This window comes from Diachasmimorpha longicaudata, chromosome 10 (genome assembly GCF_034640455.1).
Source record: "Diachasmimorpha longicaudata isolate KC_UGA_2023 chromosome 10, iyDiaLong2, whole genome shotgun sequence".
NCBI lineage: Eukaryota > Metazoa > Arthropoda > Insecta > Hymenoptera > Braconidae > Diachasmimorpha > Diachasmimorpha longicaudata.
In genome coordinates this window covers 1,461,316-1,485,735 of record NC_087234.1, presented here as the reverse complement: position 1 = coordinate 1,485,735, position 24,420 = coordinate 1,461,316, and the positions used below count along the sequence as shown (strand labels likewise).

Genomic DNA, 24,420 nt, shown 5'->3' with positions numbered 1-24,420 from the left:
GCGATTATTTTTCCCATCCAAATCTTGGCCAATAGGATTGCACCATTCGACGTTATTTTATATAGTCAACACGGTATTTCAGCGGAAATTCTTGGAAATTTCACTGGAAATTTTGCATGTTGATATATATAAAAAAAAACAAATGTTGAAGTAACCGTCAATTGTATCTGACAGATGAAATGGCAATTCGTTGAAAATTATGTCTCAGGGTGCAATTCTATCGGCCAACATTTGGATGCAAAAAATAATCCCCCGAATACCACTCGAACTTCGAAATTATCTGATATTTCCCTCAAGGTTCCCTACAAACAAATAAGCTCGTCAAGTTTTCCAGAAAAATCACTCGCGCTTCGCGCTCGTGATTTTTACACTGGAAAACTTGACACGTTCATTTGTTTGCAACGAACCTATCGAGAAATATCCGATAATTTCGGAGCTCTTGTGGTATTATATGCGATAATTTTTTGATAATTTTGATAAACAAACGACACCTAACCAAATAAACCTCTTTTCATGTCATGGCACAATTCTCTTGGCCGAAATTTGGATAGGAAAAATAATCCCCTGAATACCACTCGAGCTTCAAAATTATAGAATATTTCTCTCTAGGTTCCCTGCATACAAATGAAGTCGTCAGGTTTTTCGGGGAGTGCGAAGCACTCGTGATTTTTGAGCCTGAAAAACTTGACTCCTTCATTTGTTTGCAACGAATCTATCGGGAAATATTCGATAATTTTGAAGCACTTGTGGTATTATATGTGAAAATTGGAGTTATTGTTTACAGTGAATCTATTACAGTGATTATAGTTACAGTGAATCTATACACGACACTACCACCCCCTCCACTACTTCTGACTAATTTTTAATAATTATCTCGAGCAGGGGACAATGAATTAGATTATTGGCCTTAGTTACACTATATAAATCGTCTATGTTCGTTTCGATCGCACACCCTTCATATTTTTCGGATCGATAGTTAAAAAATACTCGCATAGCAACGGTCCCAGATTCACATTCTCACGAGTTTACATTATAAAATTGTCAGAATAAATTCGTAGCGTTCGGAGCACTGACCCACCCGAATGAGAGCCTTAAATGTACGTACGACATTGAAGTATTACGAACAGTGGATTTGAATGTGTTGGGAATATTCGAAGATATGAATTGAATTCTAATTCAATCTTAAGAACCAAAGCCCATGAAATATAAATCCTTATTTTTATTTTGAAAAAATCTATGAAATCTGCTGAAAAAAAAACAAATAAATTTTAGTAAAAAATGCGTCAAAAGTGTTTCGTGTTTTGGTTTGCCCTGAAAAGTTTTAAAATTTAAATAGAAATAAAAAGGAACATGAAAGAATGGTTTTGACAATTACCATCTGGCCTTCTACCTCAAACGTAAAGGATTGATACATTCTGCCTTTTGTGGATGTGGTCAGCCGAGTGAGGACCTTGATCATGTCCTTTGGAACTGTCCTCTCTATGCGCAGTACAGATATCCCATGATCCACGGTCTTCCATCGCTCGGACACTTACCATAATACCAAACTCAATCATTTGTAAAAGACCTGAATAAGGAATGTTTAGTCACTATAGACAATTTTCTAGAGAAATGTAACATAAATGTATAACTGCTCAATTTCTGAAGATATTATTGGAATATGGGTGTAAGTGAACAAAATATATTCAAGAGACATAGTGAAAATTATTAGATTTTAATAAATTGGAAGCCAGGTTAATTAACAAAAATGCACGATATAAGTAAGAGCAGTTTTTATTTCTTGAGGAATATATGTTCACACTTCGAGAGCAGTCGACGAACTAACAAACGACTTGGAAAATCTTAAAAACCAAAGCATCGTCATCATGGTTTCTTTCTTCCAATGAACAATGATTTCTTTTTTTCATTCTATAAACATAAACTGGAGGTTTCGGCGCAAGACCATGCAGACGGTCTCTCCAGGAAACAATGACCTCACAGTACTGGTGTAAACTTATATATGCCTCTAATATAATCATATTGAAAATACTTTATAGAATATTCTTTATTAGCACGAGGAAGGCACGTCTTAATTAGAGGACCGTTGTGCAGAGACTAAAAACTATATCAAAGGGAAAACTCTCTCAGAGAAAAGAAAAACAGTTTTATGACTCAAAGGAACACAGTCCTATGTTGAAATTTCAGCATATGTTTAGGATTAAACCGTCTCGAAAGCGGAGTACAACCGATCGTAAATTAGTCCCTTAGTAGAGCTGTTTCCCAGAAAGTAAAAGAGGTGTCGAGTGATTTTTGTAGGACAATGAAAGAACTGTACTCAAATATTCCAACACATATCATAACGAAAAACTAAATTCGCAAATTCCAAATTATTCCTGTAAATATATATTTGTACCTTTCTAAACCTATAGGTTTCAGCAAGCTTAAATAAATAAAAAAACAATGATTTTGCATGATGAAAAAAAAATGACGGAAAACCAAGGTTCTTCACTGAGAAAAAAATATAATTGTATTAGGAGTGTGAATAAGTCTTTCCCGTTTTTTTCAAATTTTGAGCCTTTATTGTGAAAAAATGGTTACAAATGAATTATTGAAAGTATTGGCCATCGTCTTCTTGCGTTTGACACGAATCTTCATCAAGCAAAGTCGCCAATTCTTGATCTTCAAAGATTTGCGGCCGCCCGGAACGCTCCTTGTCTTCCACGTCGAAATCACCACTTTTGAAGTTTCGAAACCATCCGCGAACACTTGAATCATCGACACAACCTTCTCCATAAGCTTCCTGAAGCAATCGATGCGCCTCGGCAGCAGATTTCTTCAAATTGAACCAATAAAGTGAAACTTCCCGCAAATGACGTCGACTCGGCTCAAAATTCGACATTTTCACGATATCAAAAATTTATGATGCGAAAAAATTTCAACTAATGTGTTAGTGTGGAATCGTTGACAGACGAATAAGCTTTGATTATGACATATGTAACCATTGAATACTCGCACAGTATTGGTGGCGGCATCTCTTACAAAAAACGGGAAAGACTTATTCACACACCTAATACCAATGATATTTGTTTTAAACAATCCAGTGAGAGTGCTTGATATGTGTGGATAAAAATGAATCATCTGTCTATAACTGTTTTCACTCCATCTCAGTATGTTATAGTTTTTATAATTTTTCGTCAAACAGTACCGAAATGTTTAGGATGGTTTTAATAAATAAAATCAGAGAAGAAACAGAAAGGAATTAATGAACAAGGGCCTTTTGTCAAATGGGCCTAGAGTGTGAAATCTTTGGTCACTAAGAGTCAGTTGATCTGTCTGGAGACATCATACCAGAACGATATACCTTCTGCGTGCGATAATAAATAATTAAAGTTAATGGTTAAATCCTTTTTATATTATTGGGATAATCCCTATCCATAATCTAATGCAATCAAATGCCCTAAGTTTCCGTTGGGAAATCCCCTTTAGATTCTTATCCGAGGAATATTTAATTGGCAAAATTATATTTTTATCTTAGTATTGAACTATTTTTTACAAAAACTGATTTCTACCTTTTTCAGCATATTATCGTTTATTTCAAACACAATGTTCATCTATTGTTTAAAATGGGGTTACTATTAGGCTTCTTTATGGGGCGTATGCGAGACGAAATAACTGATTCAACTTGTTCAAAGGGGCACAGGCGCGACGGGTCTTTATGTTTTTTCTTCTCACATTGATGTATCTGTCCCCGAGGATCTCCGCATAAAACCGAGTGACAACTAAAGGAGAAAAGCAGAGACGACTCCTGCGAAAATACTGTTATTCATTAATTTTTCCAATGTCATTACTCAAGTTTTTTAATAAAACGTGTAAAAATCGCATGAGAAATTAGACAATGATAACTTGCAGAAGGCAATTTTATCCAATAAAAGAAGTATTTCGACTGATGTTTCATCGTTCTAGGACCACCTCGAACGATAAAAAGTTGAACTAATATCCTGGAAAAAATACAATATTTTGAAATCCGTGACTGCGAATACGAATCCTCGGGGATACTACGAGATATTTTGGGAAGTTCAGAGTACACAAAGTGTGGGTCCATGTAGACATAGTTCTGTAACGTCTTGACGTATCCCAAGAGCATTTCCGTATTCCCCAAGGGACATCCTCGGTGGTTCCATGTACCTGGACCCCTCAGATATTTTACCTTCGCTCGCATGACATCCGCGTTAAAAATTTTTTTTCTGTCCGCATGAAAAAAGGTTATTCTTCCGCTGAAAAAATTCAAAACTGTTTTTTCAAGATATTTTTGAGTGTGACATACAGGCGGAACCCTGATTCACATCAGTTTCAAAGTGAAATAAAATTTTTCTTATTTTCTACATTTGATGTAGCAAGTTGTGCTTATGGCACAATGAAAAAGGATAAAAAGTGCTCGGTAAATATTTTAAAAGTCTGCTACGAAATTATGTTGCGAAAGAGTATTAACATAAAAACGATAGTCTGTTTGGAGACAATTTGACTGTGATTTTTTTATTCCCCATCATCTTAATTTCACGTTATTGATGGTGTTGGATTATGGAATAGGGATTGTCTTAACAATATAAAACGATTTAACTATCAACTTTAATTATTTATGATCGCACGCAGAAGGTATATCTTTCTGGTATGATGTCTCCAGACAGATCAACTGACTCTTAGTGACCAAACATTTCACACTCTAGACCAGTGTCTCGCAAACTTTTTTAGTCTGCGGCACGCTAACTGAGGAATTTTTTTTCCGCGGCACACTAAGCTAAATAAATTTTCGGAAGAAAATGTATATTTAAAATAATTTAAAAAATTGGTTTTTTCAAATCGCTACATTAATTAATATTTGGTACAATAGAAAGGAACATATTCTTATTTTAAGCTTAATGTGATGGATGGGCTTGTTTCTGGGAACAAATTTGCATTATTCGTACCCCCTCGCTTGTGCATCTTGTTGTTACGACAAAGTTTGGGAGGGCAAATACGAGTACCTGCGTTCTGGCTAATTTAGTTAAAGTTAAATGACTATTTTTTGGGTAATTTTATAGTTATCAGAAATTGGTTTTTAGATTAATCTCAGAATATCTAGTGCAACTTGGAAAATGTTTTGCGGCACACTTACCATTCTCCCGCGGCACACAGTTTGCGAGACACTGCTCTAGACCCATTCGACAAAAGGCCTTTGTTCATTAATTCCTTTCTGTTTCTATTTATTAAAACCATTCTAAACATTTCGGTGCTGTTCGGAGAAAAAGTATAAAAATTATAACATATTGAGATGGACTGAAAACAGCTATAGACAGACGATTAATTTTTGTCCACACATATAAAGCACTCTCAACAAAGTTTATCGACCACATACACATCAGATCATCAAATTTTGTCTTTTTACGTTTCACACCATTTTACAATATTTCTAAGCAAAATTAGAAAATCCAAAATCCAGACGACTATACAACTTCCGTTCATAACCAAAAATTTTTTTCACACTAAATGTTATGTGCACCAGGAAAAAAAACGTGAAATAAAGTTGTCAGGTGCCATCTGCTGGTGCCCAGTGTCTCGGCATTTTTTTCAGGCCCAAGATAACGAGAATAAAATGACAGAGCAAAATCTTAGATCGAATAACAAAAAATAATGAAATAATTCATTCATATGAAAAAAAATGAGACCTGAGAATAGATAATATAATATATAAATGTCGTGGGTAGGCCGTGAGACAAGGACGAGAGGAGAATGACACGGTCACGTAGAAATGACAGGTACATGGTCTTCTCGAAGGCCCTCGGTTTTGGCTGCGCGATATCGCCTGATCTGACACACACAAGTCCCATCCCGCCGCCGGCGGACTCAGTCCCAGACTGATGGCGCAGAGGATGTGTATCGCGACGGGTTTTCGTCTCGTTCGTCTGCCAATATGCCTACCTGTCAACACACACTGAATTCAATTAGTTTTGAGGATATTCTACGATGATATGAGAAATTTACCTTATCAACAAATTTTTCAGGTAAAATGGGGGGGGAAATAGATGGAAATTATTGACGAAGACCTATAAATCGACAAATCATCGAGTCAATGGGGGGATGATTAATGGATTACGCAGGGTTAGAGAATTTTTTCGAGTCAATGGGATGAGAATCGTTTCAATTCCCGGGAAAAGCCGCTGGAATAGTTCAAAATGTTTGTTTGTTAAACTAATTTGAATTTTTATATCGAGGATCCGGGTAATAATTTTAGATTTCGATTACTTTTTCTAGAAAAAATATGAAAAAAAAACAAACTAGGCAAGAGACTTCGATATTTTTTCCATTCATTTTGTTCCCCATTGTTTCAGATTATTATTAAAAATACCTTAAAGAAAATGAAAAAACAATTCCTATATTTTAACTTGCGAGTTCTGCTGTCGGCCCTGATAATGTTTTTTATCGAATAAAAGGGTTCAAACCGAAGCTTTTCAACTTGAGAATACAGGTCAATATTCAAAATGTCGACTAACAATTTCATTTCTCCTCTGTTAAAATTAACAAACTCAAAAGTACTCAAAACCCTACACAAATTCATTATAATGACAGAACAAAATAGTATCTCAACTCCATTGTAATTAAACACCTAAAATAAGTTAAATTATAGTGTCAACAAATCATGCAGATTTGAGCACTTTAAATAATAAAAAAAATTGAGAATATGTGTTTAAAGAAATAATTTAAAATGTATTGGTGTTTATTCGAGCCTTTGGAGATTATTCAGTTTTTTATAGCTCAAGAGTTTTCGAAACACTCGAAAATACTGTTTTTCAAAATTTATTGTAGTTTCTGAGTAACCTATCCTGCCCCGCATCTCCCCTAATTATCTCATTATATATATAATATATAATATATATCATATATTATAATCAATATATAATATATATATTATTAATATATTAATTCCTATATTTATAATATATAATATATATATATTTAAAGAAATATAGGAAAGATAATAAATATAGGAAAGAATATTGTCCTAATTATCATTTAATTATGTAAATAATTACTATTGTTAGGACAAAATTAGCCGAGATCATTTACTCCCCTGATGTTTATGTACCAACAGCCTTATTTACATCGTTGCGACCTGGACACACCCTCCCAAGCCCTGGGAAAAAGTCACAAGTGGATGGCCACCTACAGATATGCCTCTTCGTGTCAAGAAAATCACTTCTCGCTTTGTTGCATCCTACGAGGCTCAATATTTCTCTCCATCCTTCTCGAATAACATTTACATTTTAAATATTACGAAACATTTTTAAATACAAAATTTTCCCCATTTCTATGCTCCCCGGTCTCAATTTTTGTGTCGCAATGAACCTTTCTGGGCTCAATACTTCTACATACTTTACAAGTCTTATCGGTAATGATATAATTTCTTTTTTGTTTCAGATTAAATAAATGTGGAAGGTATCGTTGACATTGAATCGAATTTCATTGATAAGAAAAATCGGAACTTGACCTTTCGACGAAGATCAATTATCGGGTGTACAATCAATATCATTGTTGGTATATTGTCGATGTATTGATAAATAATTGTCCTTTCATTGAATTTTTTTTAATACATAAAAATACTATTCATAAAAATACTATTTCGCAGAAAGTATAACATTGTGAATATTTATCGGGTTCTGCCGATTACAATTACTGTGCTGCCTTACTATTGGATTAGGGATAGGGATTGTGTCAATAATATCGATAGGGGTGCGTCTGAGCGAAAAGTGGAAAAGGAGTTTTCGGTTCCAAATCACCCCCAAAACATGCCGGTGCAGTCCCAGCAGGATCATATAAATGACTCTGTAGAAACGATTTAACTATTAACTTTAATTATTTATTATCGTCCGCAGAAGGTATATATTTCTGGTGTGATGTCTCTAGATCAACTGACGCTTAGTGACCAAACATTTCACACTCTAGACCCATTTGACAAGAGGCCCTTGTTCATTAATTCCTTTCTGTTTCTTCTCTGGTTCTATTTACTAAAACTATTCTAAACATTTCGGTACTGTTCGAAAAAAAACTATAAAACAACTATAACATACTGAGATATGGACTGAAAACAGCTATAGACAGACGATTCATTTTTGTCTAGACATATGATGCACTCTCAATACTTACAATCTCGGCGCGAATTGCAGATCTGGGAAAAATTTCTATGTCGGCCTTGTAAACAATTCGCAGTCTAATGGGTGACCAGGAGATGGCCGCTAAATGGCTGATGCGTCATGTACGATGATAGAGCCCAAAGTCGGCAATAATCGGAGACAGTCGGCGCTCATCGTTAGCCAATCACAATGAGCTGATGAAAAATTGTTGTGCCGTACAGTCAAAAATGAAGGAATTAACAATAAAATAAATATCTCAATAAGAATTTTTAAAGAGTTTTTATGAATTTTTCATTTGAATTCATAAAAAATGATAGATCTTCAAAATTTATGGTGATATTTTGTAAACTTCACGAGAGCCAGCCCTCGTTACCAGACCTGACCCCACGTTACATTCCAATGCTCATCCACTATTGATCCAGGCTTGGATGCCAAGCCTGATCCAAGCTTACCTAGTGTTGGCAATAGCTTGGGTGAAGCATGTGCCATTGGTAATTTCCTACCTGGGAATCTCGGCGCAAATTGCAGACCTAAGGAAAATTACTATGCCATATAGTAAAATTTCTTTATTGGCCTCGTAAACATTCAATGTCTGATGCAACATTTTCCATATGACGAAGTCCAACGTCGGCAATACCCTGGCAGGAGATGAGGAATGGCCGACAGTGGACCGACATTTGGCCAATGCTGGCCGACTGTCGGCCATTCCTCATCTCCTGTTAGGGTAATCGGCACTCATCGTTAACCAATCACAAATAGTTACCGAAGAATTGCTATGTGGAACAGTAAAAAGGGCCAGTAAGAAGGTCCAATTAAGTAAATTGAGCTGGATAGTAATTTTTAAAAGATTTCTATCAATTTTTCATTTAATCTCAGATAAAAAATGATAGACCTTGAAATTTTATAGTGTGATTTAGTCAATTTTACGAAGGCACATATCATTAATTACGAAATTTATTGCAAAATTTACGGTATTGATGGGAATTTTGATGTGCCAGTAACAGACATTTCAGTATTGTAGCTCGACTCTAGTGCCCGACACAGTAATTTTTCACAGACTTTTCTCTCCGTGTAGTAGTTTGATATAACACGAATAATATAAAACTTGAATTTGAAACCTTAAAATGTTTTTAGACAGCAGCAAAATGATATCGATCCTTAAACTAATTATACAATAACAGAATTATTTTCTCGCCTCATCTGCATGCAATAACAATTTATTCATTACTAAAATGAAATTTTTTGAAACATATCGTGAGTCGACACTTTGTGTAGCATTACCTCATCATGAATGACACTGCAGTTTTATTGGGATATCTGTGGTCACATTTACCTGAACTAGCGCACTAATATAATAATACCCTTGACCATTTTTTATCTTAATCTACATAAGTAGATACTGAAAAAGTATAATTGCGCTGTGTGTGTGAACGGCTCTTTTATATCACGCACATGTGCAGCGCGACGTCACTACACCCGCGCGAGAAAAATTGTGACAATATAGGGGAAGGTGGGGTAAAGTGGACCGCATGCTATCGACTCAAAACCTTCATGAATCCTATGTCTGGCGATACAAAAGTGCTTTAGGTATTTTTTTGTAAATTTATATACATAAACAATGGAAAAAAATCGATCATTAATTATCATCGATCATTAATTGACTAACCAGTTATCCAGTGATTAACTATTGGGATATGGATAAAAGTGTATAAATAAATGTCGTGATTTAATCAATTTTATAATCATGAACTCTTTATTTAACTTGCACGAGGAAGGCACGACTAATCTATAGGACTGCTGTCCAGAGACTAACTTACTTCTTATAATATGAAAAATCTTTACTAGGAGAAAAACAATAGAACCTTTATGTTTCCAGAGGACAGAGTCACCTTTGAATACCACTTGTGGTAAGGATCACAATGCTCTCAAGTCCAGACCACAACAGATCATAGATCAGTCCCATTTCTGCAAACTATTTCAAACATATGATAAACCTTGTCGAGTGATTTTTGAAGCAGAACAGAAGAGCTGTGTTCTAATTTTCCAACATCAACCAACAATGGACCTACCATCGCTCAGTGCGCTAGTGGATCTCCTATCGAATCCTCATCGAGTAGCCATCGATCGATCGGCTACGACTAATTCGCAAATTTACGTATCATCAGTTAAAGTAATCATCATTTAAAGGTGTGAATTTTGTATTTATTCGAGTTTACATTTCAAATATTCGTCAAAAATTAATTTTCAGATGGAATGAATGGGTCTTTGGACGATTAGCATTTCTTGTATTCTAATGTTTCCACTTGAGAGTAGAAAACATTTTTATGAGAGAAAATTCTAGGAAGTTTGGGGGTGATGTGTATGCTCTATTTTTCTGAATGTATACAGAGGTGCAGTGCATGAGTGGGACCATTGTTGATGATGAGAGACATCAGATCTAGGGTGTTGTATCCCTTTAGTCTTTTAGTTGGTTATTTTAAGGAAACGAAGCAGAGCGGTTGTGCCTTTCCATCGTATAAAATAAAAGAATAAAACAGGTCTCACTCGGCGAATAATTTACAATTATCCCATTTCCAATTGTATTGATTCATGAAATTAGCTCATTTTTCCTTTGAAATTTTAGTCCAGTCAAGTAAATGCGTCTGGACAACTAAATGAAATTTTTCATATTCAGGATAAGCTTTGATACCTTTGATTGACTTGATTTAAATGTATAATCGTTATTTCCGGAAAAGATATTTTATAAATAATCATTAGTTCTATCAATGTCTCGTCTAATTAATTCCTTTCAACTACTATCATGTATCACTGATGATTGATGGGCCATGGGTTCCAAATTAGTGATTTTGATATTGTGTACAAATCAGTGAAACAAAAATCAGTTTAAAGTTTTCAGATTAGCATATGGTGGATACATTTATTCAATCAAATCATGAAACTTCATTTTCTTATTAAAATTCCTGATGAGGAAATGAAAAATGGGCATTGTCGGGTAATTGTGCGGTCAAATTGAGGACAATTCAAGATATTTCTATCTAAGACAGTACTATTCATTAAAATTGGAGTAAAAATATCGAAAAAATGACAACTTTTCGAAACGTGACCTGCTCAAATCCGCGCATTATCGCTTAGAACGTTTGTCTTAATCGATAGAATGGATAATATAGAGTGTTGATTTGAAGCTGGCGATGATGTCTTCAAACTGCTATATGGTATATCTCCACTAATTCAGTATAAAACATCAATAACTGGCCAAAACTCTTTTTTTTTCAGTCTGATCACACTTAAATCATTTTTTAAGTGTGATATAACGTAAAAAATGCAAATCACCTACAACAATTTGATGGAAATTCAATGAAATTGGATTTATCATATACCATTTTGAAGAACTATTAACACACTTCAGAATGGGGCACGTGAGATGGCAATTTGAAGCTTCTTTAATCACCTTTCCAACCGGTATCCCACATAATTATTGTTTGATAGTGTAAGGAGGAGGATTTCAGTCTAGAAATCAAAGAACATTGAGAGCGCTTGATATGTGTGGACAAAAATGAATCGTCTGTCTATAGCTGTAGTCAATCCATCTCAGTATGTTATAGTTTTTTTATAGTTTTTCTCCAAACAGTACCGAAATGTTTATAATGGTTTTAATAAATAGAACCAGAGAAGAAAGACAAAGGAATGAATGAACAAGGGCCTTTTGTCAAATGGGTCTAGAGTGTGAAATCTTTGGTCACTAAGAGTCAGTTGATCTGGACACAATAAATAATTAAAGTTAATAGTTAAATCGTTTTTATATTTGTAGGGAAATATTCCCTGAGTGTCAGGAGTTTGAAATAAACTAAAACCAATGCTTCTTATTTTAAGAAGTATTACATTAGTCGATTATATTAAATGAACGATTGAATACAGCAACTCCGATAAATTCCGGATTAAATGGAACAATGGATGTAAAACGAAATAAGTTTGGCGATGTGCTCTCGGTTAAGTCGTGGAGCGAACTGTCCTCCACTTTTCGTAGTTCTAGGGACCTCAGGCCCACGTAGACCCCTTTTGTTTATGACCGGAAAACAGCCAACGTCGCCAGCGTCCTAATGTTTTCCAGATGAAAATCCGGGGTGTCGAGTGGAGTACACACAAGCGCCCCCTTGTCCTCTACTACGTCATGTGAGTTGGTCCAACGTATTATTGTTTTGAAAAATTCCCTCACATATTATTGAGACAATGCCTATCCATAATCCAATAATGAAAAATTCTTAGTTGCGGACACGAATCGTTATATTGTGGATAATGATGATGATAATTGTTCTGCGTGAAAAATATCGTTTTTGAAGAAATTTTTCCGAATAAACAGATTTGTTTTGAATAATTTTGTGCTGGTTGATTGATACAAATTGTAAATAAACGGAAGTAAATTTCAAGGAAGGGGTGAATTAATCCCTCAATGGAATGGAGTTGTGTCAGTGCCATGTCAGAAGTATAACTGGGGGTAATAAAGTTGGAGCGATAATTATGACAGGCTCGTTACTCGTGCGAACACGTCGGTTGGGTTATTAAGTGTTAATGAATGGACGTGTCAGAGTCATGCCGACCGGCTGGTACCAACTCCATAATAATGCAGTGAGAAAGGAACAGTAAAAATTAATATTAATCTTATTTATGTTTGAATTTTCATTTTAACTGCTTGTTCGTCACTGAATATTCTAAGTAATAGAAAACTTATGAAATGAAATCTGTCACCGATCTATTTTCCCTTGACATTATTATGCATATTATGTATAGTAATATAATAAAATTATAATTATATAAAATATATAAAAATTTGTAATAAATATTTGGTGTTAATTGTTCATTTAAGAAAACAACTAGCACATCTTGCAGTCTATACGGAGCAAAATGTTGTTAAAGAAAATTTTACGGAATATTTACGTAATTTTTAATGTATGAAATGATGGATAAGTAGAAATTTCGAAAATTAACATTTTAGTGGATGAGAAATTTGGATTCGTTGAAGACGGTCACATGATCATTATGTACTCCTCTTCGCGCAGTCATAGATCAGGTTTTTATCGTGTGAATGGGGTTCACTGTTTTGATTAGCTTAAAAGAACTTAATTGCTTATGGAAATTCAATTCTAATTTTAATGAGGACGTTCGTTTTTGCTCGGTATTAAAGAAGAATTCTGTTCAGAATCATTTGCTTCCTTGGGGACTGCAGTTTAATTATGAAGGCATGAAAATCTTCACATGAATCTATATCGACCTAAATTATAATTTAATTCCAATACGCAATTAAAAGTTACTCCTAATTTAATCGAAAAAATGGAAACCGATTCATCCAACGAGAATAGCAGCTCTGATTTCGAAAAGATGAATCCTTTATACAAGTCAGCATTAAATTCTAATGGTGGATTTGAAATGATGAGAAAGTGGGATGATAAACAATTATTTAAAATAGCCTCTTAATCATTCAACGAGAAATGTTTGACTGCTCTTGGATTTAGTATCTTTAAGTAAGTCAATTAAATATACAGATATGAATTTAAAGTAACTTTATTCGATATAAAACTACCGAGTGAGTTAAATTTCTTCAAAATAAGTGGTGAGCCATCATGTGCCACTCAAGTGCATTATTTTTCTCCACATTACAAATTACCATCACATACCAAGGATGATATTCTAACTCCATTTTTGACGTGACAACGTCTTAAATTAGGTTGCGGCTGGGAGTCACTTATGAAAAAGTGTAACGCCCGGTAACGTTACGATGAGTCACCGAACGAGAGAGAGGCCCGCCGAATGCCTTGCGTCTCTCTCCCACTCAACTATGATCGGTCTCAAATAGGAGTTAGTTAAGTTTAAGTTTACATGTACAATGTTTTAGTAAACAAAATATATTTCTATAGTTAAAATTTGTGCAATTCTTATTTTCATTCAATTCCTTGTTCCTATTGTGCAATTTAATTATATTCATATCAATAAATATTCTACCGAGAAAAAGACGTTGTCACGTAAAATCTTCGCCCGTAAAACCGACTTTACAGGCAACAATTTTTTTTCTATGAGATTTTTATTGCATAATATTGGGTTATGAATAGGGATTGTCTCAATAATATAAAAACGATTTAACTATCAACTTTAATTATTTATTATCACACGCAGAAGGTATATCTTTCTGGTATGATGTCTCCAGACAGATCAACTGATTCTTAGTTACCAAAGATTTCACACTCTAGACCCATTTGACAAAAGGCCCTTGTTTGTTAATTCCTTTCTGTTTCTATTTATTAAAACTATTCTAAACAATTCGGTACTGTTTGGAGAAAAACTATAAAAACTATAACATACTGAGATGGATTGAAAACACCTATAGACAGACGATTCATTTTTGTCCACACATATCAAGCACTCTCAATACCTAACTAGATTAATTTTCAGCATCTAAACAATTTTTCTAGTAAAATAAAAGTTAAACGTAATATATAGTTTTCAAGAAATCAGGTACACGTGTTGAATTATTTTTATAATATCAATTTTCCAATCGATATAAACGATTTATTTATCAATAATTTTGTTCATTCACTGGTGTCATCAGAATTTTCAGTTTTCCCATGTTTTTTCTTTTTTTCAATTTCACATTTTCTGATGAAATATTTTTTTTCTCAAAATCGACTATTCATTCTATGGATTAAAATAAAAGCGAATAAAATTCAAACGACAATCGAATTTCATTTATCGAATCATTAATTTTTTCATACATCAGTACTGTCACCCTAGTAGTTTTTTTTCATTTCTAATGCACTCCATCCCCATTAGAATATTCCAAATTACAGTAAAAAATAATTCAACTATAAATTTAATTAAGCGAAAGTGTCACCCCAGGATCGACCAAAGGTTGAGTTAATCCCCTTAAAAAAATAACAGCATGAAAATTATTATGGTAAAGGAGAAAATCCAATCGATCTTCCTCGGATGAATTTTTCCATAATTCCAGGCATTTTCGGAAATTGTGTCAGGCACTATCTTTTCCTCCAACTTTGTATGGCCGCGCACACACGCGACATCCGGAGTTGAGGGAGAGGGTAGCACGGAAAAAGGGTCCACAAGGGGCCGAGACTGGGGGTTAACAGAAGAAGGTGGGGAATTGGTGTCACAATGGAGCCATCGATCATTTGCCGGCAGTCTCTCTCGATTGGTGTGTGCTCTGTGCCCAACTGCAGGCCAATGCCACTGGAGGTACGAATGAATCAATGTGAGCCAAGCTACCGGTTATTACAGAATGCCAACCCCTATATGTATACATATCTATCTATATAAAAAATTCCCACTGCTTTCCAAAGAGAAGGAGGGTGATGAGAGCAGAAGAATGAACACGTACTTGGAAAAATTATAAGTTTGTTAGTCACTTCATTGGAGACTCGTGATATCGATAGGAATTTTCACCGATAAGCTGATACCAGAGAACACCGAAGACCGAAAACAAACAACATACTCTGGAATTTGCCAGTCGAAACAATATTCGGTCAAAATTACGGAACAGTTACGTTTTTTTCAGTGAACTTTCAGGAAATAGTTGAAAACTATTGAGAGTGCTTGGTATGTGTGAACAATTAATAGTCTGTCCATAGCTGTTTTCAATCCATCTCAGTATGTTATAGTTTTTATAGTTTTTCTCCAAACAGTACCGAATTGTTTAGAATAGTTTTAATAAATAGAAACAGAAAGGAATTAATGAACAAGGGTCTTTTGTCAAATGGGTCTAGAGTGTGAAATCTTTGGTCACTAAGAGTCAGTTGATCTGTCTGGAGACATCATACCAGAAAGATATACCTTCTACATGCGATAATAAAGAATTTAAAGTTGATAGTTAAGTCGTATTGATATTTATTGGGATATTATTAGATTTTATTAATTAGAAATCAGGTTAATGAAAAATAGACGATATAAGTAAGAGCAGTTTTATTTCTATGATGATGCGTTCACACTTCGAGAGCAGTCGACGAACTGACAAACGATCTTGAAATCTCAAAAAACGCAAAGCATCGTCATCGTGGTTTATTTCTTTCCATAAACAGAAATTTGTTTATATTATTTAATAAACAAACATTCATTGGAGTTTTTGTCGTAAGACCACACAAACGGCCTCTCCAGGAAACAATGACCTCATAGTATTGACATAGACTTATATAGGTCTGTAATACAATCATATTGTTTTTGCTCTTTTCAATAGATATGGGTAAAAGTAGATAAATAAATGTAGCAACACAATCAATTACTTTAACTTGAACTCTTTATTATTGGCACGAGGACTGGTGTCCACAGACTGAATTCTTAGTATTCTTACTATTTGAAAAACCTTTACTAAGGGAAAAAATGAGAGAACGTTTAGGACTCCAGAGGACAGAATTTCCTTTGAATATCACATGTCGTAAGGGTTGCAACTCTCTCAAGTGCGGAACACAACACATCATAAATTAGTCCTGGAGACTCTTTCGAACACATCATAAACCTCGTCGAGTGATTTTTGAAGACAAACAGAAGAGTTGTGTTCTAATGTTCCAAAAATATTATTTAGATAATCCCTGTCCATAATCACATATAATACCACAAGTGGTTCAAAATTATCGAATATTTCCCGATAGATTCGTTGCAAACAAATGAAGGAGTCAAGTTTTTCAGGCTAAAAAATCACGAGTGCGAAGCACGAGTTCATATGTATGCAGGGAACCTAGAGGGAAATATTCTATAATTTTGAAGCTCGAGTGGTATTCAGGGGATTATTTTTCCTATCCAAATTTCGGCCAAGAGAATTGTGCCATGACATGAAAAGAGGTTTATTTGGTTAGGTGTCGTTTGTTTATCAAAATTATCAAAAAATTGTCGCATATAATACCACAAGAGCTCCGAAATTATCGGATATTTCCCGATAGGTTCGTTGCAAACAAATGAACGTGTCAAGTTTTCCAGTCTAAAAATCACGAGCGCGAAGCGCGAGTGATTTTTCTGGAAAACTTGACAAGCTTATTTATTTGTAGGGAACCTTGAGGGAAATATCAGATAATTTCGAAGTTCGAGTGGTATTCGGGGGATTATTTTTTGCATCCAAATCTTGGCCGATAGAATTGCACCATGAGACATAATTTTCAACGAATTGCCATTTAATCTGTCAGATACAATTGAGGGTTACTTCAACATTTGTTTTTTTTTATATATATCAACATGCAAAATTTCCAGTGTAATTTTCAAGAATATCCGCTGAAATACCGTGTTGACTATACAAAATAACGTCGAATGGTGCAATCCTATTGGCCAAGATTTGGATGGGAAAAATAATCGCTGATATTCGAGGTAGGCTATACAAAATATCAACAAATGGTGCAATTCTATTGGCTGAAATTTGGGTGGGAAAAATAATCCAATAAAAACGTGTGGGGAATCTTTTGGCATACAGCAAACACTTCGGCCGTTTATGAGCTAAACAACCCAGCACTTGGGCAACTCAATAGACGAAAGAGCCTTGTCTTTGGATCCCACCTCTCACCCTGGAAGAACGGAGGACTAGGGGCACTCTGGAACAGTGTCTCGCGTTAACTACATCAGATCATCAACCCAGCTAGAATTATATCGAGTGTTTCACTAAAACGTATATGTTAAAAACTGATTAAAGATCGTGTCGTATAATTAAATATTGGGAGATATTTATTTCCTACAAACGTTACAGAAAAAGTGTGGAACGTTCAGTGAAAAAATGCGTAACTGTTCCGTAATTTTTACTGAATACTGTTTTCACTGGTAAATTACGGAACAGCCACGTAATTTTTCAAGAATTTTTTTCTCCGGGCAAGCGGGCGACTGTAAATGAGTGATTGAAATGTATGGATATATTTTCTTTATCGTTAATGAATTGATGGCGAGAACTGATGAAAAAATATAATTTTAGTAATTAAGTTTATTGTGGACAAACAAATATTGGAAATTTCTAGTGGAAAATCCGCTTTAAATTCTTATCAGAAAAATATTTAATAGGCAAAATTATATTTTTCTCTCAGTGAACTTCTAAATGGTTTTTGCAATCTTTTTATTTATTAATTTATAGATATGAAAAATTTATATCGATCTGAATGGGAAAATGAGCAAAAACATGTCATTATTTGAGTAAACAATATTTATAGGTTTATTTTTATCATTTTTCTCAATTTTATTCAATTGATTATGATAGGGCAGGAGAGACCACCGACCAATATTTTCAAACAAATTTTTATATGAACGTTTTACACCATTCTACATCGTTCTCAAGCAAAATTAGAATTTTGTTTGTGGGGGAGAATTGGACGATTGCAATGCTTCCAGTAGGAAGCACAAAAGACGGAATCGTGCTGATTAAAAAATTGATAATAACATGATATTCGTCCGCTATTCGTGATAGCAATCTGTTCTTGTTATCTCTTCGGATAATCACTTCTTTCTTGGCCGGAGAAAATTAAATTCCGCAGTTTGTTTTGTTGAGGTGATGAATCACATCTTGATATTGTTGTCAGTGCATTCAGATGACGGTGCTAGCTCCACTGTTTATGTATTTAATTTCCTTCTCTATGTCGCTAATTAGATGTGATTTGGGTAGTTGAGAAGGATCATGCGGTTGAGGGAAGTTATAACAAGATCATACAGTAACGATACCTCGAATTAGAAAGACGAATTCATTGGTCATCCAGTATTAATTGCTAAGTTGAAGAGGATATAAAAACCTGTCATTCTATATTATAAAACTCATTTAAAGTTAAAAAATTAATTAGTTAATTAAGAATCACGTGTCCAGGTGCAACAGGACGATGGAATGAAGTTATCATTTTGGATCAAGTTTGATTGAGAATTGACGAAGGTGGATCCAGTCTACATTCTCAAGGTTGAACCAACTTAGATGAAGTTCGTAAATTCACTGAGTCTCCAGGTTGGAATTTCCAGCCTCGATCAACGCTTTCAATTGCTGGATAATTCACCAATTAATTAATTATCATTGATAACTCCTTGAAGTATTTTAGTGGAATAAAATTGGCCACATTGAGGTACGTCATTTGTGAACCCAATAATTATAGAGAGTGAATGGAACATTTAGGTATGAGTTTGAATGAGTCTTGGATTCGATAATGAAATCAAGTTTCATTCCATCCTGGGTCCTTCAGCCTGGAGGAACAAGACTCCTTCAAGATTCCATTGAGATTCGAAGGACAATATGTAGCTAAAATTGGATCAATATGGGATTCCACGGTGGAATCAAGATTGCTTCCACGCTGGACCTCCCAAGCTCGATCTCCAATCCTGGATGTACCTTGTTTCCATCATCAGGATGAGCATTGCTCACTTGGGACCTTCAATAAGGATTGCAAATATTAGATTCGCTAGCAATGATAGTCCAAAGCGTCCAAATCAAGGTCACGAAGATGATCCTGATCTGATCTCGTTATAATGACCGGAAATGATGTGCTGGCCAGAGGAATGCGAAAGAACTCGAATTTGAAATTCAGCAGAGGATCATGAGGATCCGATAAAAGATTAGAAAGGTTGGTAGAGGAAGAATCACAAGGATCAGTCCAAGGGTCACAAAAGTTGAAATAAGGCAATCTGGGGGTCACGAGTAATAAAAAAAGTCAGAATGATGGAAATGATCAATGATTATCGGGATAAGAGGCAGAAAAATGAGATTAATGTCACAGGTATTGAAATCAGGATCATGAGGACAATCATATGGACTTTGAGGATTCGTGAAATATCCTCGTCATCACGTTTACTCAACTCTACGAATTACCGATCGACGGAGGGGGCTGACCAAGATAAGGGGGGGCTAGGCCCCCGGGTTGAGAAGTTGAACAAACGAGGAACGTAGCCGCCTTTTGTAACAGTTAATCGCGTTCGATATATCATATTCAGAGTGCTTGATATGTGTGGACAAAAATGAATAGTCTGTCTATAGCGGTTTCCAGTTCATCTCAGTATGTTATAGTTTTTATACTTTTTCTCCAAACAGTACCAAAATGTTTAGAATGGTTTCAATAAACAGAACCAGAGAAGAAACAAAAAGGAATGAATGAACGAGGGCCTTTTGTCAAATGGGTCTAGAGTGTGAAATCTCCCAGTCACTAAGAGTCAGTTGATCTGTCTGGAGACATCAGACCAGAAACATACCTTCTGCGTGCGATAATTTAACTAGGGAGTTATTAAATGTTACTAGAGGCGAGCATTAAAAGAATCACAACAATGTACGCCACTGTTTTTCCATTCAATTTTTGACGCCCGAATGCGCCATTCTCCCAAAAATTGTGGAGTCGTCGTCCACCTGTTTTCCTCATTCAATTGGATGGATGAATTGACTACAACGAAATGATGTTCTAACTAAATTACAGGACATGGTTTCTTTCATCGGCATTCACATGTCTGAGGGGGAAATGAACAAGTGATTTGGGGGTTATGATGTCTCGCCGGGTTACTAGGTTCAGGCTTGGCGCTTAACAGTGTGCGGAACGGGGAAATGCAATACCTAGCATGTCGCGAAAAATATGAAATTGACTTTTCATCGAATATTTTAACTCTCATCAGTGCAAAAACATGTAAATTCCATGCGACACGGCGTGACGTATAATACGTATTTTACGTTGCTGTATGAAGTGTATATTACGTTTTATACGTTTGAAAAAGGTGACGTAAAATACATGGTATAATACGTATAAAATACTATGGATTTTACGTGGCGTATTTTACATGCCCAACCCTGCTTCTGACCCAATAAACAGCACGGAGTAGGGATTTTTTGTCTACACTAGAAATTACTAGGAAATTATTTATATTGCAAAACAACGTTTGCCGGGTCAGCTAGTAAATAATTAAAGTTAATAGTTAAATCGTTTTTATATTATTGACACAATCCCTATCTATAAACTAATATATCAGTTCCCCATTTTTCTTATCAAATTCGGTTACATTTATTCCGAATTAGCAGAGAATAAAATGAAAATATGATTCACTCCTTGTCACTCCCCACTCACTCAGAACCGATAAATTTTCCCAGACTAAATTCCCAGTGACTTCTTGACTCTCTAAGACGACCATAATATCCGCATAATAGCGAATTGTTAGCTGGGGATAATCCCCGGATTACTTCTGCCCAGCAGAAGTGCCCATCCTAAACATTCAAAAAGATGTCTTGTCAATCACGAGAAAAAAAAAGTTTCACGGTACAAGTCACAACACTACAACGGGTGGTCCTGCGAAGAGACACTGGAACTTTTTCTGCTATTCATGGATCCTCACAGCAACTTTCGAAGGTCCAGTACGCACACCCAACAAGTGACCTCAGGGCGAGGCGCGTATATAGTTGTTTAAAATACGTAGTTTTCAGGTATATGGAGAAGAAAGGCATCATTGAGGGCGGATGCAGAGAGAATGAACCACGAGAATTTAAATGTTTCTTCCATGAATTGTTGGGTGTTGCAAGTAGACGTGGAAATGTTGAATGGACGAATACAAATATTCAGTAAAAATGACAAAACTTAAATTCGCATGTCAATTACAAAAGTCGTTGAGAAGATTTATCTGATGACATTACAATTTTTCACGGAAAATTTAGATAAAAATGATGAAATGCTCGGAACAAATTCCGTAAAATTTTCCTCCACTAATGTAATTGTTTATGGGGTTAATATTTTGTTCGTGGGGTTGAAGTAATATTTGCGTGCGGAAATAAAAGATTGTCCACTCACTGTAAGAAAATTACTCCCACCATTTCAAACGTAACATCATCAAATTGTTAACAATCATTCATTGACAGGATATTTTTGTGTTTTTCGAAAATCAGTTGAATTTTACACATGAGAATGAATTTAACATTTGTGGATGTCATTGGAATATTTATAATTATAAAATTCAATGAAGTGGAATGTAAATATTTCTGCCCCAAACTGACCTGTGGGAAATCAACCCTTTGAAGTTAATTACAACGCTTTAAAATTCCGATTAATAACTTAATTTCTTTTTTGTTGAAATCACCAATTTCAAACGTACTTGGAACGATACAAGAATTTATTGCAACGACAGAACAAAATTGAATGAGTTGAATCACATCGATTTCAGCAGTTTAAACAATTAAAAAAAAAATATACATATATATATATATATATATATCTTTATTTTCAAAAAAATTTCACCACCATTGATATAAAAGATCATTAACCAAAAAATTCTTCCAAGGATTAATACTTATTGTTTACTATCAAGTTCTGAAATATTGAAAATTGTATTAATTTTCCTTCACTAGTCAGAGAAATAACTTTTAATTTAATTAACTGTTGACTTTGAGAGTTCAGTCGATAAGAAAATGTTATAGAAATATTCGAAATAGTTTTTGATACGATAGAGACCAGTGTTTCATACATACAGGCATGTGGACGTTTGATGTTGGTTTAGAGGTTTGGCTGGTTAGAATGACAACGCAGGTGCCTCATCCTACGTCAAAAATTCTGGAGAGATTGTCAAAAACTCAGCGTGAAACTTCTCATAAGACAGACGTAGAAAGATACACCCGTGACTAAAATGTCTTCGAAAGACAAGATGATCACCTGGACAATTGTTTAGGGGGATAAGTGACTCATTTGAGTAATTACACGGGTGACTTAATTAAGGTGTTTAAAATCTACCTAATTATTGCTGAAATCAAAATAATCCTTCTTTGATCCGTTAATTAAAAAAAAAATGAAGTTAACGTTTTTTGTCGGCGATCTATATGTTTAGTATATACGAAACCGCTGATTTATATATAATATATTTAATATAATCCATAATAAATAATAAAAGTTATAACTTGTTGTTTAGACTCGTTTTTTTAAAGCGCAATAAATCACTACTCGTCATTGGCTCACCCTCCGAGTAATAATTACTCTAATAAAATATTTTAGGAACCACATAACATTCAAATTGTTGATTAATCTCGAGAGCCATTAAGGGGTTACTCTCATGTGAACGCATACATTTTACCACTTTTTAGGAAATTCTTTTTTATGCGACAACAAAATTCAATCATTTTAATTTTTTAATATATTTTTATTTGTATTTTGAAATGTACGAAAAAAATTTTTTTTTTCGTTTTTTACATTTTTAACATATATTTTTTTAAAGTCAAAGTAGTCCCCAACAAAAAAAGGTAGTTCACTGGTCATGGTGATAGCGGCTGTTCATGTTGTCTGAGATAAAAAAATCGAATGGATTATTATGCAGTAGATCTGCGGCTATCGTCCCTACCAAATATAATCAATTTCATTAAAAAAAAAAAATATCGAACTTCAAAAAAAAATCACGAAAATCTTGTTCTTTTTCGTTAAAAATCGTTTAAAAAAAATATGAAAATATTTTCGAAAATAAACAATTCTGGTGGGGACGATAACTATGAAGGAGTAGAAGAACATATGTAAATTTTAAAGCAATCGGTTGAATACTTTTTTTTTTAGGACCATGAGAGTTTCAGAAAATGATGATTCGAGAAAAATGCGTTTAAAGTTTAAAGCCTGGTAGACAGTCGCTTACGACACGTCGGCGACTATGAGCTGTAACTTATCAAAGACTATGAATTTCGGTCTAAATTTTTCACAGCATGTTTTCAATACGTTTTACTGTCAAAATAAAAAAAAATCGATTTTTCGAAGTGATCACATGAGAGTAACCCCTTAACTGACCAAAGATTAATATAAAAAGCGGATAATTCATACATGTTAAATTGTTGATGCATACCAGCTTTTAACGTAAATATGTGCAAGTAATTGTTGCATTATTGAATAAAAAAATGGTTTAAAAAACTCATAGTAACCAAAATTTTGACAAAAAGCTCCTCGTTCATTCATCTCTCTCTCTCTTTCTATATTAAATCATTCTCCCTTTCCTGATGCTTTTCTAAGAAAAACTAGAAAACACCGACATGGACATAGTATTAATTTTCGTACACTCACACCAAGTGCTCTCAATACTCGATGAATTGACGGAATGGCAAAATAAAAAAGACAGGTGCGTCACACGAAAAACCGCCAAAAAATTCCCCACATCGGGATCGAGCAAGGCCACCAACCGATAAGTGTCAACTGCACCGTGTCAGATAAAAATGAAGGAAAAAACCGATGAAAACAAAAAATATAAAAAAAAAACTTGAAATATATATACAATCAAGAACCGATCCATCAAGGTCTTACTCGGATGGTAGGCGAGAATATTCCCAGCAATTGGCGAGTTAGCCCTGCCC

General features: G+C 34.7%; 1 long non-coding RNA gene across 3 annotated transcripts; it reads right to left on the bottom strand.

The window, feature by feature from the left end:
• Positions 1-1,865: 1,865 nt before the first annotated feature.
• LOC135166656 (uncharacterized) lies at positions 1,866-24,308 on the bottom strand. 3 transcript variants are annotated; one of them, XR_010299726.1, is made up of 4 exons: positions 24,134-24,308; positions 22,573-22,753; positions 2,993-5,947; positions 1,866-2,812 (listed from the first exon to the last, which is right to left on the bottom strand). It is a non-coding gene; the product is annotated as an uncharacterized LOC135166656 (long non-coding RNA). The 3 variants fall into 3 exon arrangements; XR_010299725.1 differs by having other exon boundaries at positions 1,866-5,947; XR_010299727.1 differs by having other exon boundaries at positions 1,866-5,934.
• Between the last annotated feature and the right edge of the window lie 112 nt (positions 24,309-24,420).